The 15,079-nt window shown below is 36.9% G+C and overlaps 1 long non-coding RNA gene across 2 annotated transcripts in view; it reads right to left on the bottom strand.

Annotated features, from left to right (window-relative positions):
* Positions 1–745: 745 nt before the first annotated feature.
* Positions 746–15,079, bottom strand: part of LOC130684289 (uncharacterized) — a 67,193-nt gene continuing 52,859 nt past the window's right edge. Inside the window, exons 5-8 of one of the 2 annotated variants that reach the window (XR_008998502.1) lie at positions 12,959–13,155; positions 12,288–12,337; positions 6,612–9,791; positions 746–1,274 (exon numbers count right to left, since the gene is read on the bottom strand). This is a non-coding gene — a long non-coding RNA (uncharacterized LOC130684289). The remainder of the gene's footprint in view (positions 1,275–6,611; positions 9,792–12,287; positions 12,338–12,958; positions 13,156–15,079) is intronic. The other variant, XR_008998503.1, reaches the window with a different exon arrangement.

The following is a 15,079-nucleotide window of genomic DNA, read 5'->3' on the forward strand; positions in this document are numbered from 1 at the left end:
AAACCTTGTTTCAATCTTAAGTATGTTACATCCTATCTTTTCTTCTCTTTTTCTTATTAGTTGGCTCCATTTTCATGTAATTTATGCTACTCTTTTATGATGATTTCCACATTAGATCATTCAGAGCTACTATGTTGTGTGATTATTATGAAGGTAGCTATGGTCTAATGTTTCCGTTGCATTTCACCCTTCACTAACCAGTACTGCGAGAATGCTTAATAAATATCTTGTGTTATGAGATTATCATTACTGAATGTACAAACAAAATATACTAAGTTGGGAAGGTAAAAATATAGACAAATATATTAGAGACATTTTATGTGTAATACTATGAATTGAATCTTAGTTTAACTTGGTTCTAATGCCCTCACTCATTTTAACCAGAAAAATTCTAAGGAGGAGTAAGTTTCAAAGACAAGTAGTGCTGAACAAAATCCTTACACATTGCTCCTAAGCATTTATCTTTAGAATAGTCAGAATATAGCTCTCAACTGGCTTAGCTGCCAAAACAAAAGCCCCCAAAATTTATAACAATCCAGGAACTTCAGTCCAACTATTTAAAACATTTTGGAACACCTACTGTGTGTTGGACCCACTGGCTTCTGAATACACAAAAATGTATATGGCATTTTCAAGCTGATACAGGAGTAAACACATTTCATCAAACCCTGATACCAAGTCCTGATAAATTGTCACTATCTAAAAAATATTCCCAAAGACATCCATTAGTATTATGACTCAGTCAACACTTGTGCTTAAAAAATAATTAACAATCATTTGTTAAGCTCCCATAGCATTCTAGACTCTGAAATCCACCAACATAGATAAAACTTCCACTTGCATGCATAGTGATTTCAGGAATAATAGTCCTATTGTACTAGGATCTCTTGTCCCTAATTACTTCTTTATCTGCAAAAAAAGAAAAAAAGGCACCACGCACATTGAAATGCTTTATTTCGTTATATTAAATGGAAAGTTTACACATGGAGGCTGCATAGTACTCTGTACATATGCTACTCTATTTGTCCTTAAGTCTAGGGATTTCCTTTACTTGGCATGAATTATTGGAGAGGTGCCTAACACCCAGACTGAGTGAGTTATTCTAGCTTATGGTGGTGTTGGAGAGAAAAGTGCATAAACCAGAGGATGTCATTAGACCAGTGACAATGGAGGAGAAAATATCCAGCGCTGACAGCACTGCTCACTTGCAAGTTGATTGGTGTCAGCATGCAGAGCAGCACAGACAGAATGGCTTAGGAAGGGGTTTGCTGCATCTGGTGAGAAAGGAAGTGTAACAGTAAGAAGAGAGCAAAATATTTTATGTCTGTGTTTGCTCCACCTAGGAAAAGCAGACACAATGAATCTACAGTGTGCACAGAGAGGGAACTAACCACATGTATTAATACAGTCTTTGTGCCTCAGCTGTAAAACAGGTCCTGTGCTTGTAGTTAAAGTGGCTACACAGATGGGGCCTTTTCCTCTTTTTTGCAATATTCCATATTCTAATTATGACTTACACTGCTTCTGGCATGAAAGCAAAGGCCACTGATGTGGCCCCAAGAGTAGGCATGATAAAAAGTCAGGCCCATGAACTCATGTGCCTGCTCTTTTCCATTTCCCTTCTCCTCCCTTAGCTAATTTGGTCTGGTTTTCTTTGACAGCATTTGGAATTCCTCAAGCTGTCTCTGGTTGCTTTACACTCACTGAAAGAAAGAAGATCAGATCTTCAGAAGTAACTGTATAGTTACTGGCAGGAGAGGAAAGACAGTGTGATTAACAATGTGATACAAAACCCCACAAGGATATGAAGTGCTAATAACTGATTAAGGTGAAAAGGATCTCGTAAGGGCTAATGGAATTGTCTAGTATTCTACTAAAACACAAGTACAAAATCTACATAGTGTGTGACAGGTTTCCCTGCTTCACATACTTCATTTTGGCCCTAAATGTTAGGTTACCCTTTTTGGCCTATAAAGGAATAACACCACAGAATTAATGAATAGCACTAAATAAGATGTTCCAAATCAGTTATTCTATTTCTATTATTGCTACTGGAGCCTTGTAAGTTTTCTGTTCTATATAAATTGGTGCTTATCCACTGAGTATTAGAAGATGTACTGAACTTCACCTTAACACTTCATCAAACTCTTATGAAGAAAAAATGTTCTAAACAGTAAGAGATTCTCATGTAAGCTATGTGTCTGTAAATACAGGACAGAATCTACACAATTTGTTTTACATTTACATTTGACACAATCTGTTTCCACATCTGTGTCTTAGCTTCTTGAATATACTAACACAATTCTCAGTTTAAAAAAGTCTTCTGTTTCACTGTAATCTTTTTTAAACATTTAAAACAAATTTTTTTCCTCTGGTCATTTTTTCTCTGTGATATCAATAATATCTTTGGCCATTTGGTAAATAGAAGCAATGTTATATTCATTCATTCATTCAACAAATATTTACTGAATGCCTGGAAGTACAGTAGTTAATGCAACAGAATGAAGCTCATACTCTACTGAAAGGAGATAGGAAATAGATAAACAAGTAATACATATAGTAAGTTTGATAATGATAGGTGTGGGTGGTGTTACAGAGAAAAATAAAGGAAGTGTAAGGAATAGGGAATATAATTTTAAATATGGTAGCCAGGAAATACTTCACTATTTATACTTCAATGGAGATGAACAGGAATCCAGTCATGTGCTTTTATGGTAGAAATTTCTTTTGCAGAGGAAATAAGTACAAAAGCTTTGAAGGCAGACAATGCATGCAGTGTGAGAACCAGAGGACAGTGGCCAATATGACCAGAAGATAGCAACCACAGAGACATAACTAGGACTGGATTATGTAGACGGATGTAAGGATTTTGGCTTTTACTCTGAGTGAGATGAGAAGCCCTTAGGGGGTTTCTGTAGAAGAGTGAGATGTTTGAATATATGCTTTTTAAGTTGGCTATATTGATAATAAACTGTTGAGGTGACAAAGGCAGAAATGGGGATACTAGCTAGAGGATTATTACAATTATTCATTTAAGAAATGATAATGACTTGGACTAAACTGAGAGATGTGAAGGGAGTGCAAAGGGTTTGGATTGTAGACAATTTTAAAGGTAGAGTGAGGATACTTGGTGATGGACTGAAAGCAGAGTGTGAGAGGAGTGAGACTCATTCCAGAGATGTGGGCCTGGGCAAATGGAAGTGTGGAGTTGCCGCTTGCTGATGCAGAGAAGACTGTGAGAAGAGGATTGGGAGGGGAGGGTAAGAGTGTGCTTCTAGACCTGCTAAATTTGAGGTGCCTATTAGCTACTTAAGTAGAGAGACCTAGAGTTGAGAGAAGGCCCAGGATTAAGATATCCATCTGGTAGTTGGCAACGGAGAAATGATTTTTTAAATCATGAAAAAGATAAGACTGCCAAAATAGTGAGCATAGGGAGAGAAGAGTCTGAGGGCTTAGCCCAGTGGCACTCCAGTGGTTCGTGGTGAGAAAAATGGAAATAAACCCTCAGAGGAACCCTAGAAGAACTAGTCAGTTGATAAAAAAGGAAAACCTAGAGTACAGCATCCTGGAATCTACATGAGCAGACTTTCAAGGGAGAAGGATTGATCAACTTATCAAATTCTGATGATGGATCAAGTGAGATAGTGGAAAATGATCAATTTGAATTTAGCAATATGGAAGTCATTGGTGATTCAATAAGAGCATGTTCATTTCAAAAGCTTGGTTGGAGAGGGTTTAAGAAAGAAAGGTAGGAAAATAATTGGGAACTTAATTTAGACAACATTTTGGAAGTTTTTATGTAAAAAAGAAATGAGAATTTCAGTGGTAGCTGACTGGGGACAGTGTCAATAAAATCATTTTTTCAGATTGGAGAAATTAGAGCGAGTTGTAACTTGATATAAGTGATGTAGTAGAAAATGGAGGAAAATGATACAGGATGGAGAACAATGTCTAGAAGCAGGAGAGAAAGCAAGCTGTCTCCTGCCAAGTAGAAGAATTGTCTTCAGAGAGAAACACCTTTGAGTCATGTACTGTCAAAGGAACAGAGTCAAGCAGGTAATTAGTTATTATGCTAGAAGCTTGGGGAAGCTTTCTTCTGCATGTTTCTATTTTCTCTGGAAGCAACGTCATCAACTGGCTGCCAAAATAGTGAGCATAGGGAGAGAAGAAGTTAGGGTTTAAAAGGAAGTATTAGAACTTTGAGGAGAGAAGAAAAAGAAGGAAATATTTTTGAGGGAGAGTGGGAGAATGAATGGACTAGGGAAATGTAATATGATTGCCAGTCAGCATTCAGAGCCCACTGAGATTAGAGGTCATAAATTCAAAGGAAGACAATCATTATGGTTGTGTTTTTCTGCAGCCATAGTTAGCTGTATAGGAGCAGATGCAGAGTAGGCAAAGAGATGGATTTAACCATGGATGAAATTCTGTAAAAAACACACAGTGTAAGAGAAGAGAGAGCAATTATAATGATGGGTCACGGAATGTAAGGTGGGTGAATAAGGAAGGGTGTTCTATAATGGGGACAGTGAAAAAGTGTCATGAGCAAATGATTTTGACCCCAATGGGGTATAAATATATGTGAACTAGAAAGATGAAACATGATGGTCATGGAGACAGAGTCCAGAAACTGAAAATTTTCAGTTAAGAGTTGTTAGTAAAAAGAAACAATATGGCATGACCTTAGTACTGGTTATCTTGTGTAGATGGAAGGTGATCATTTTAGAAGAAAAGGGTTCAAGGGACTGAGAAGCCAGATGGAAATCTATTACATGGATATTGAAATCGCCAGAATAAGACAGGAACAGTTTAGGAGAGACTGACTTTCATCTAAGAACTAAATCCTTGAAGGGAAAAGGGAAAGTGACCAGGAGGTCGGGAAATGAGTACAAGGAAGGGTAATAGGCCCTCTCACAGCCTGAGCTTTAAAGCTGGAAGGCTGGATGAAAGGAGGAAGGACGGCCTAGAAGCAGCAGCGAGGAACAAGTGCATCGGCCCATCTCCAGCCCAGGGGTAGGAGAGCATGGAAGAGAAAAGAGCTGCTGGTTGAGAGGGCTCCCAGGGAAACCGTCCTCAAGGAAGAACCAGGGTTGGTGACGGGAGTGGGTCTTTCTCAGCCTTGGCTGCTCATCTCATAAATAGATTATAGATAAATGATAGATTTTAGAGAATTATCTTTCAGTTTCACTGTTTAAATCCTCCCCAATTCTCATAGAAGCCTTGCCATATGATTAAAACAAAGAATTTTTCAGTTAATTGAATGACATGAATGATATGCTGACATCCTCTATTATGTAGTAAGAAAGCTATCCACAGTCATGCACATAATCAGTTTACATGATCCCAGATGACTTAATCAAATATAATTAGGCAGGAAATAATCTCACTTGAACACTCTTTTGGTATTAAGTGGGAATTCTCCAACAATAATAAAGACTAATCCTTCTTCATATGTTTCATTGAAGGTATAAAGTGTGTCATGGATACGATTCTGAGATGGCTGCTGATCGAATTGCAGGTATGGCCATGCAGCTGTGTAGAACCAAATATCATGCCACACTGACTTATGGGCACTATGCCTGGGAGGACCTGGAAATACATGTTAGTTCCTCACATTAGTGAGAAGTGCTGGGTTTGTTTCTTTTCTACAAGGTGTTAACGGCATATAGTCCATTGTGAATTAATGTACAAATGGTACTGGGGAACACATTCCAGTGCTTAATAATAAGAGATAAATGAGCCCATTTAAAGTCATTTTCAAGGTTGAATATTTTCTCATTTTTAAATTTGTTCACTTATTCCTGCAGACAACATGTTTTGAATGTCAGATATATGCCAGGCATTCTGCTGGCTAATGGGCACGCAACAGGGAATGGAACTTTAACTTCCTGTAGTTTACAGTCTTTTTCACATTTTTGAAAAAGAATACTTTTTATTCACCACCCAAAAAGGTTAGATATATGTTTATGCCCACATAAACATAGGGGACAAAAATTAACTTTCATTTGGATATTTCCTGACATCCCTTGTGAAGATGGATGATACAGAGTCTTATAAAACTTGGAAGGAGAAATCACAAACTCAGAAGAAAACTAGTGTCATAGTAAATCCCCTGTGATTTTTGTGATTTCAAAAAATCAAAGTTAAATATTTCTGTCACTCCTAAAAAATGGATAATGCAGTTAAAATCAACTCACATGTCTTATTTTTTTTTTAATATGAATACTAAGAACAGATGACATTAAATAAGAACAAGAGAGATCTGAAGGTTTAAAACTAAAAAGAATGCATTTTGGCCATAATTCCTCTGAGAGAAGGAACTAAGGCAAAAAATGGACTGGTGTTACAGAAAGAAATAAAAATCCCCCAAGCAACTCAGTGAAGGAAGAAGAGTTTCTCTTAAAGTATAAGTGAGTCTTTGTTGAATTTTAACAAGCCCTCAAAGGACAGATTCCTGGAGATGTCTGAAGTTCTTCATTTAATGCGAAATACTTTACACTTTCCCTTAAACAAAGAAATCACCCACTGGCTAGGTGCCAGAGCTTGCACATTTTTGGAGGCACCACAGGAAAAGAGAAAAGAAGAAAGAAGGCAAACCCTTCCACACTGACCCTGGGGGCAGAATGTGCCCCACTTCCCAGGTTCTAATCAGCGGCAGTACTGGATCCTGATTACCGAGTCCTTCCATTCTCCCAGCTTGGCTGCCCTGGCTGCTGCTCCACAGTTTCGATTTTTACTCCATATCTAGGAAGTGCCTCCTCAGTGAAGAAAGGCCTGGGATGACATGGAGGGAGTGAAAGAGAGATGCAGATAATCAGTAGTACTACCTGACCAGCAGGAAATCTGAATGCCAACAACTGAGATGCCCAAGGAACTGTTGAAATGTGAGATGAAGTTCAGCATGGGACTATTATGTAATGAATTTTGGGAGGGGACGTGGGCAGAGTTTAAGGTGAAAGTTCATGAGCCATGTGGCACAATGTCACTTTTTCATTGTGTCCTGCTCTGGACCTGGACTTCTTTGAGTCACAGCTGCAGTGAAGCTTCTATTTAACCTCTTGAAAGGCTTTTTTGTGTGAGTTGGGTGGCTGAGCTGGGATAGCTTACTTGTGGTGCTGACTTACATACATGAATATAATATTTATGGATACATGTAATAATAACACTTACATCTGCATATTATCTGCTGGACATGGTTAGGGCTTTCTAAGTCCGAAAAATAAATAAATTTCCCTGGCAAGACTATGTGGCACAGAATGGAAACACAGGCAATACACATGATTCACTCATGGACCCCCATTAGGAAGACAGTGGTCCTGGCTCCAGACTCTGTGCTTGCAGGCACTTAACCATCTGTATCTCTTTTCAAATGGAAATCCTCATGGAAACACAAATTATCATTTTCAAAGATGTACAGATGCTCTTTTCAAGAGGAAACTAGCATTTTATAAAAGAAGAAGAGTAAAGAGTATTGCAGAAGGCAACAAGTTAAGAGTTAGGACTGAGTTTGGATCCTGTTTTCTATTTCTAAGCTGCGTGAGCTTGGACAAGTAGTAACACTGTAAAGACTCAGTTTTCTCATCTGTAGAATGTGAGTAATAATAGTAGGCTTCCTGTAAAGATTAAATGAGATGATGTATATTAGGTAACACATGCCCAGTACAATAAAATTACAATAAATTGTAGCGATTAACCTTTAACATATATTGCAACCAAGCTGATAATGAATTCACCCACATGAAACCTCTAAAATTTCTACTTACTTGACCCCCAGTATACTAGAACATTGTTCTTACAGATCAAGGATTTGAAATGGCAGGGATATTTTTGGTTACAAGAGAGAAAAACGAAAATTAATTTTAGCATATTCAAATTCTAGATACAAATTGACAACATGAAGCAAATAATTAAACTTAGAAGAAACTGAGAAGCAACTATCTGAGACAAATCAAAGCAAGTAATCCTCCTTAGTTTCCAAAATTGTCCCTCAGTCTTAGATTTCTTCTAGGCCATTTAGTTTACAGTCACTGTGTCCCTTGAGCAGTAGTGGCGCATTGCTCAGCATTGAGGCTTCTTGCACCAAAGGAAGCTTTATAACCAGATGACTCTAGCCACTCTGTTTCCAGCTGCCAAAGATTTTGTGGTTAAGAAGAGTGGTAGACGACTTCTTTAAGACCAGGGTTCTTCTTTTTTTTTTTTTTCCACTGGAGTGATTCAATGTGCATTGTGTGTGCACATGTGTTCCGGTACAGATGGAGATTCAAATGACTATCAGACCCTTTGGTGTGAGTTCAAATTTCCTGAAGGTGTTGGAATGTCTGTAAAACATCAGATACCCTTCTGCTTGAGTTTTTTTTTTTTAATAAATACATCTTAATTCTCTGCTGATTTGACATCTCACTTTATTTAAGAAAAGATTAGACTGTGTCTTTGAAAAACTGTTCATAAAAAGATTTTGAGTTTCTGGCAGGTAGATGACTTTAATAATAAAAAATTAGATCTGATTTGTCTATAACCAAAGACTAGTCATTGTGTTTGTGTGTGTTCCCTCCCCCCCACAAAAAATAAAATCTAAAATCTTTATTCTTGTTCCAATACTATTAGTCATATTTTACAGAATTATTGGTGAGGCGCTGTCATCACTCTTACAATGCATTTTTCCTACTTAAGCTCCAGGAACTTTTTTCAGGGAGGCTTTGGCAATGCTATCAGTGTGAGTGCTGGGGTTTTATTTCTAAGTTGTTTGATAATTGCAAAGTAGCTTCCTCTAACTTCTTTTTACACTAATTGCATCTGTTAAAGATAGCAAGGAAAGAAACCCTCCCCAAACATGTGCATTAAATAGTGGATTCTGCAGTCAATGGCTTCCACCAGCTTTCTTTATTTTTAAGTAATGTCTGAGAGTCAAAATGTTAAGAAAATGCAGTGAAAAGATTTGGGGCTAATACAATCTGCAGTTGACACCCTATGCTTTCATTCTCAATCAAAAAATGAAAACTCAAAAATATCTGTCAGTTAAACCATTATCAAAACCAAGTCTTCAGGTGGGCTGTGTAGGCAGTTGCTGTCAGATGTATATACAAGTTCTATTTGCCCCAATTCTGTCCCAGCATGGGCTCCCATGCTCCCTTTCCCATGGCAGAAATTCTATCATTAAGAGTCACTCCCATGAATTCCAAACCTAAGAAAGACTTAAGCAAATGCCACTAGCACACCACTATGACAGTATACTATATAATACTGTGTCACTCAGGATAGGCTAGCTCATGCTTGTGTAGCAAACAACTGCCAGATCTCAGTGACTTAAAATAACAAACAGTTTATTTGTCTTGCTTACATGACATGTCCATCATTGGAGCAGTGGGCTTCTGATCATCACAGTCATTCAGGGACTTGGACTTTTCTCATCATCATCCCCAAAAGAAAAGGGGTTGCTAAAAAGGTCTGCAGCAATGATTAGGGCTCACATCCCTAGAGTGACACACATCACTTCTACTCACAACTCACTGACCAGCACTTGTCACATGGCCCCCACAACCCCGAACAGACTAGCAAGTGCATTCGATATGTGCACACCCAATGTGTGTGGAGTGATGAGAACCTGAAAGCATTAAGAGCACTAAAGATAGATGACCAAGTTACCTCAAAGGAGGAGTTCTGGATGTGGAAATAACCTTTACCTTCTTGCTCCAGAAATCCTGAAGAATAAGTGCTGGATGAGTAGAGGGGAAGCAGAGCAAGCCTCACTGGGGTGAGAGGCTTCATAGAGTGGAAGCCTGAGAGAGAGGACCCTGTTGTTTGGAAGCAAAGTGTTTTAAGTGTTGGAAGAGCAACAATAAGAGGAAGATCAATTTAGTATGAAACTTTGTTCATATTAGTTTTGCTAAAAACTACATTGTTGTAATCAGCACTGTTTTTTTAATATAAATAAACATACTTTAAAAATCAACAAAATAAAAGTGGACTCGATATTATCATAAAAAATGTTATACATACTTACATTTCTATACTACTACAAATAACAAAACCAGATCATTATTTGCTTAGCATCAAAAGAAAATAGCCAAATTTGAAATGAACATACACTAAGGTTTATGTGCACAAGTTTCTAAGTTTGCTCAGGTAAGTGTATTATAGTTATCATCAGGGATCACTAGTATCTATCAATGTATAGCTACTTACCATGAAATCCATTTTCCCCTGAGTACTGTAGGTAGCAGCCACATTTCAGTTTGTCTGTTTCATTCTTAGATGTCAGTGTTTTTATAATTAATTGCACCTTTATTGATAGCCTCTCTAACCCTGAAGTCAACCATGAATGCTAGGTTACTCAACTGTTTCTTAACTGTGTCTCAATCTTTAATTCCTTTTTATTGCTGAATAGTATGACATTGTATGATACACTACAACTGTTTATCAGTTCATCTGTTGAGGAACATTTGAGTTGTTTCCAGTTTTGGGGTTAAATAAAGGTCCTTTGAACATTTATGTATGAGTCTTTGTATAGACACAGTCTTTAATTTCTCATGGGCATATACCTAGGAGTGGAATGACTGGGTCATGGGAAAGTTTTTTTTTTATTTTTAAGAGATTGCCAAACTGTTTTCTAAACTGATCATACAATATTCCATTCCTTTGAGAACTGTAATGAGAATTCCAATTGATCCATATTTTCACACACACTTGGTATAACCAGTCTTTTTAAGCTTAGCCTTTCTAACAGGGGTGTGATAGTATCTTATTGTAGATTTAATTTGAACTTAGCTCTAATATTGAGCATGTTTTCATATGCTTACTAACCATTTATTTTGTGAAGTATCTGTTCATATCATCTGTTTATTCTTAGATTGAATTACCTCCTTGTTGGTAATTGACTTGAAAGAACTCTACATATTCCTGATAGAAAACTTCTGTCTGATGGGGGTGTTGTGAATAGTTTCTTCAATGGTGTGATTTGCCTTTTCATTTTCCTAATTGCATTTCTGAAAGAGCAAAAGACTTAAAAAATAAAGGCAACTACAGAACCCAAGAATGGACTAACAGTTACCAAAGGGAAAGGGACTGGGGAGGGTGGATGGGAAGGGAGGGAGAAGGGAATAAGGGTCATTATGATTAGCACACATAATGTAGGGGTGTCACAAGGAAGGCAGTATAGCACGGAGAAGACAAGTAGTGACTCTGTAGCATCTTACTACGCTGATGGACAGTGACTAATGGGGTATGTGGGGGGTGGATTTGGTGAAGTGGGGAGCCTAGTAAACATAATGTTCCTCATGTAATTGTAGATTAATGATACCAAAAAAATAAAACAAGAATATAAAAGAACCACGCATTTAAAAAAGGAAAGCAAACAAAACACAGACCATATAGTTAAAAGAGAACAAAAAGAAGCTATAAAAATAGAAAACATAAAGTAATACAGCAAAACTAAGACCAGGCACACCTTCTATACCCACTATGAAAATGAGCTGAATCTGCCCATTAAAAGAAAGCCTGCTGGACTGGACCACACACACAAAGAAAAGGTTACTATAGTAAATTTTATGTTAAGTATTTTGCCACAATAAAAAGTTGTTGAAAAGTAAAAAAAAAAAAAAAAATGCAAAAAATAAAGGCAACTTACATCCTAGGTTAGGTTAAATATTAGCTTCTCTGAAGGAACGGCCATCCTCAAAATTGAATCACATTCTTTCTGGGTCTAAGATATTAGGCATCATTAAAGTATGCAGAGTTCAAAAATAAATATAATCACAACAGAAACCACCACAACAGCGTCCAAGGCCTGTGTGACAAGGCTGTGCCAAGCAATGTGGTTGGCTACTTAGACAGGAAGTGACTGAGACGGAAGCCTTCCCAGTTCCAAAATTACCCAACTCTTGACTCTGCCAAAGTAGCATATTTCTAGTAGTGTTCAATGATCAGCCTGACAGCTTAAAAAACTGCATAAAAAATACACATTTGTAAGCATCCACTTCTGTGAATCTAATTCTTTTAAAGACTGTGATATTGACACAGGAAAGTAGAAGTCTTAGGCAATGGTTGATCTCAAAATGCACTTACCTCACTTTTCAGGAATTGATTGGACCAATGATATATATCATCGCATCAAGTAACTAAGAGGGCTTGTTTATTCTTATGCATTTGTTTTTTTTTTTAATGGTTATGTAATATAATTTATAAACATGAAAGCAAACAGATATACTGTGAGGAAAATCATATGTATTTTTAAGGTAAAATAAGAAGTTTCTGGAAAATATCATTCTTATAGTGGATTATTTCAATTATACCTACACGGCTCAGGGTTCTTTATTCATTGTCATTTGTCATTTGGTTCCCCCTGAAAAGAAAAAGGCAAAACAGCTAACGACTGAGTTCAAGTCAAAGAGAGTTTGATGCTTAAGTCTTGAATGGTGGTAAACTTTGACTTTAATGCCTAAAGTAAGCTCTGACTTCAGTGTAATCTGGTATAATTTTCAAACTAACAGACTGAGATTAAATAATATAAAAAGAAAATGCAAACCAAAAAAAGAAAGTTGAGCAAATTGTATATACAAAAGGTGAATAATATCATAAGCAAAAGTTAAATGAAATCAATACATCTTACATTATAAGATAAAAGAAAATATATTATGTACACACACACACACAAATATATTCATAATATAATAAGGAAGAGATACTTACAACAATTACGGTTCTAAGTTCTGCAACTAGTCACCTGGTCATAGCTGGTATGTAACTACCTATTCCCCTTATCCATTCCATATTCCCTTAGCACTCAGGAAGCACCTCAGCTGGTCATGGTAGTCTCCCTGACGGGTTGATCCAGATCTTGATTCCTGAAGATTCTAGGCATTAGCCCTGCCTGAATTGGGTTGTTGTAGTTTTCCATTGACTTTAATCACAGGGCATGGTAGTACTAAGAGATGCTTAGTATTCTAGACATAATCTTACTTACCTTCATTTTATAGTGGCAGTCCAATTTCCCCTTGGAATCAGGATCAATCACCTCAGTCAGTATAGTAACTCCATTTTTCACCTGTTGATTCAGATGCATAAGGAACCTGAAGTGGTCAGGTTGCAGTCTTAAATTCCAGTTCAATGACATCAAGTTGGGTCTTCTGACAGAAGCATTTTTCCTCTTGGAACTAAGACCTCCAGACCATCAAAATATAAGATGGTGAGGACAGGAAGGAAAAATTTTGTTAGTGGACCACTGTGGGTAATAGCGAGTGGTGCCATTTTCATTTCCACCCCTAGATTCCTAGACCCATGAGTCTTGGATATGGGAGAATTAGCACCATATATTGGGCACTGATTTTTCAAGATTCCTTCATATATATTATATTAGCATACATATTATAGATACATATACATATATATATATTCATACATATATACCAGCAATCTTGAAAACACTAACAGGAAAATACAAATTAAAACATGAGTTATAAACTATGATATATTACATAACATATGAAAGCACACATTACCATGTTAGTTTACAGATATATAAATAAGTAGTAAAGTATTAAAATCTGGACAGAAAATATACATGGAATGCAAGGATAAGGGTACTTTTGGATAGGCAAAGTGATATGATTGGAGAGAGGTATAAAGGACCTTCAATTATAAATTTAAGAAATTTTTGAAGCAAACATGGCAAAACACTAACTTTCTCAAATGGAGCACTTGAGTCAGTTGTTGGACTGAACTCTGCCCTTCCAAGTTTCATATATTAAAGGTTTAAACCCAAAGTGACCATATTTGGAGATAGGAGGTAATTAAGTCTAGATGAGGTCTTGAGGATGGGGCTTTCATGATGAGATCAGTGCCCTTACTAGAAGGGACATCAGAGGACTTGCCCACTCTCTCTCTACCATGTGAGAACAAGCCAGAAGGCAGCGGTTTGCAGGCCAGGAAAAGACTTCTCACCGGACCCCAACCATGCTGCCACTCTGACTTCCAGCCTTCAGTACTGTTAGAAAATTTATTTCTGTTGTTTAAGCCACCCAGTTTATGGTATTTTGTTATGGCAGCACAAGCTGAATGAGACAGTCATCATTATATTTTTCATAATATAATTTCAAAAATCATCCCCTTAAAAAAAATTGCCATGAATACCAAGATCATGCTGCTCAAAACAGAATACTACAACAATTAAAAGTAAAGGCATTTCTCACATTTAAATTATTACACAACTATAACATTCTGTAAAATCCTTGAAAGCAGGGATTGCATGAGTATCTCCAGTGCCTAATGTATAATCTGCCATATACCAGTGCTTAATGTCTGTTATAGACAAAGAGTACATAAATAGAAATTACAATGTTACCTGGGGAATAAACTCCATAAACCAATGTTTTTCTAAAATCCCATGATAAAGAGATGAGGCTACAACAACAAAAAGTACTTCTTTTCAGGGGTTTATTATCATGTAGTAAGTTTTCCCACTTATAATGTTACTATAATTAACATGGACCTCTTCACCTTATAAAACTAGTCTCCTAATATCCTCTTTATACAAATGACTAATTATATGTTCTACAACTTGATTAAGCCCTTTTCCTTGCTCTCTTCACAACCTCCCTTCCCTAGTCTTCCTTTCCTATTCCTATTAGATCCTTTTATACTAAATGGGGGCATGTGATAGCTTCCTTCTTTGCCTTCGTTTGAGCTAATAGCCCCAAAGAAGAAATCATCCTATTTTGTATCAATCCCAAGAAGTTCGGTACAAAATGATCACATTTTGTTTATAAACCTCCATCAAAGAAAGCTCAGGAGATTTTTTGATTGATAAACCAATAAGCTATCACTGTAGAGAACTATACATATATATCCATTTCTGGATACAATTTCCAGAAATGCAGCTATCAGGGAAAAATCTAGAAAGAAAAGTGGGGCTTCAAGCAAGAACTGTATGTATGGTTCTTTCTTTCCTTTTTTTTTTTTTCAAATATCATATGTGTTTATACTTTCACTAACTTTCCAAATGTGTTAATTCAAATTGGTCTCCTAAGTATTCCCTCCTGGTGGTTGCATATGGCTGTATAGTAAAATGAGCAGCTGCTACAGAGCA

Source organism: Manis pentadactyla, chromosome 7, assembly GCF_030020395.1.
Source record: "Manis pentadactyla isolate mManPen7 chromosome 7, mManPen7.hap1, whole genome shotgun sequence".
Classification (NCBI taxonomy): domain Eukaryota; kingdom Metazoa; phylum Chordata; class Mammalia; order Pholidota; family Manidae; genus Manis; species Manis pentadactyla.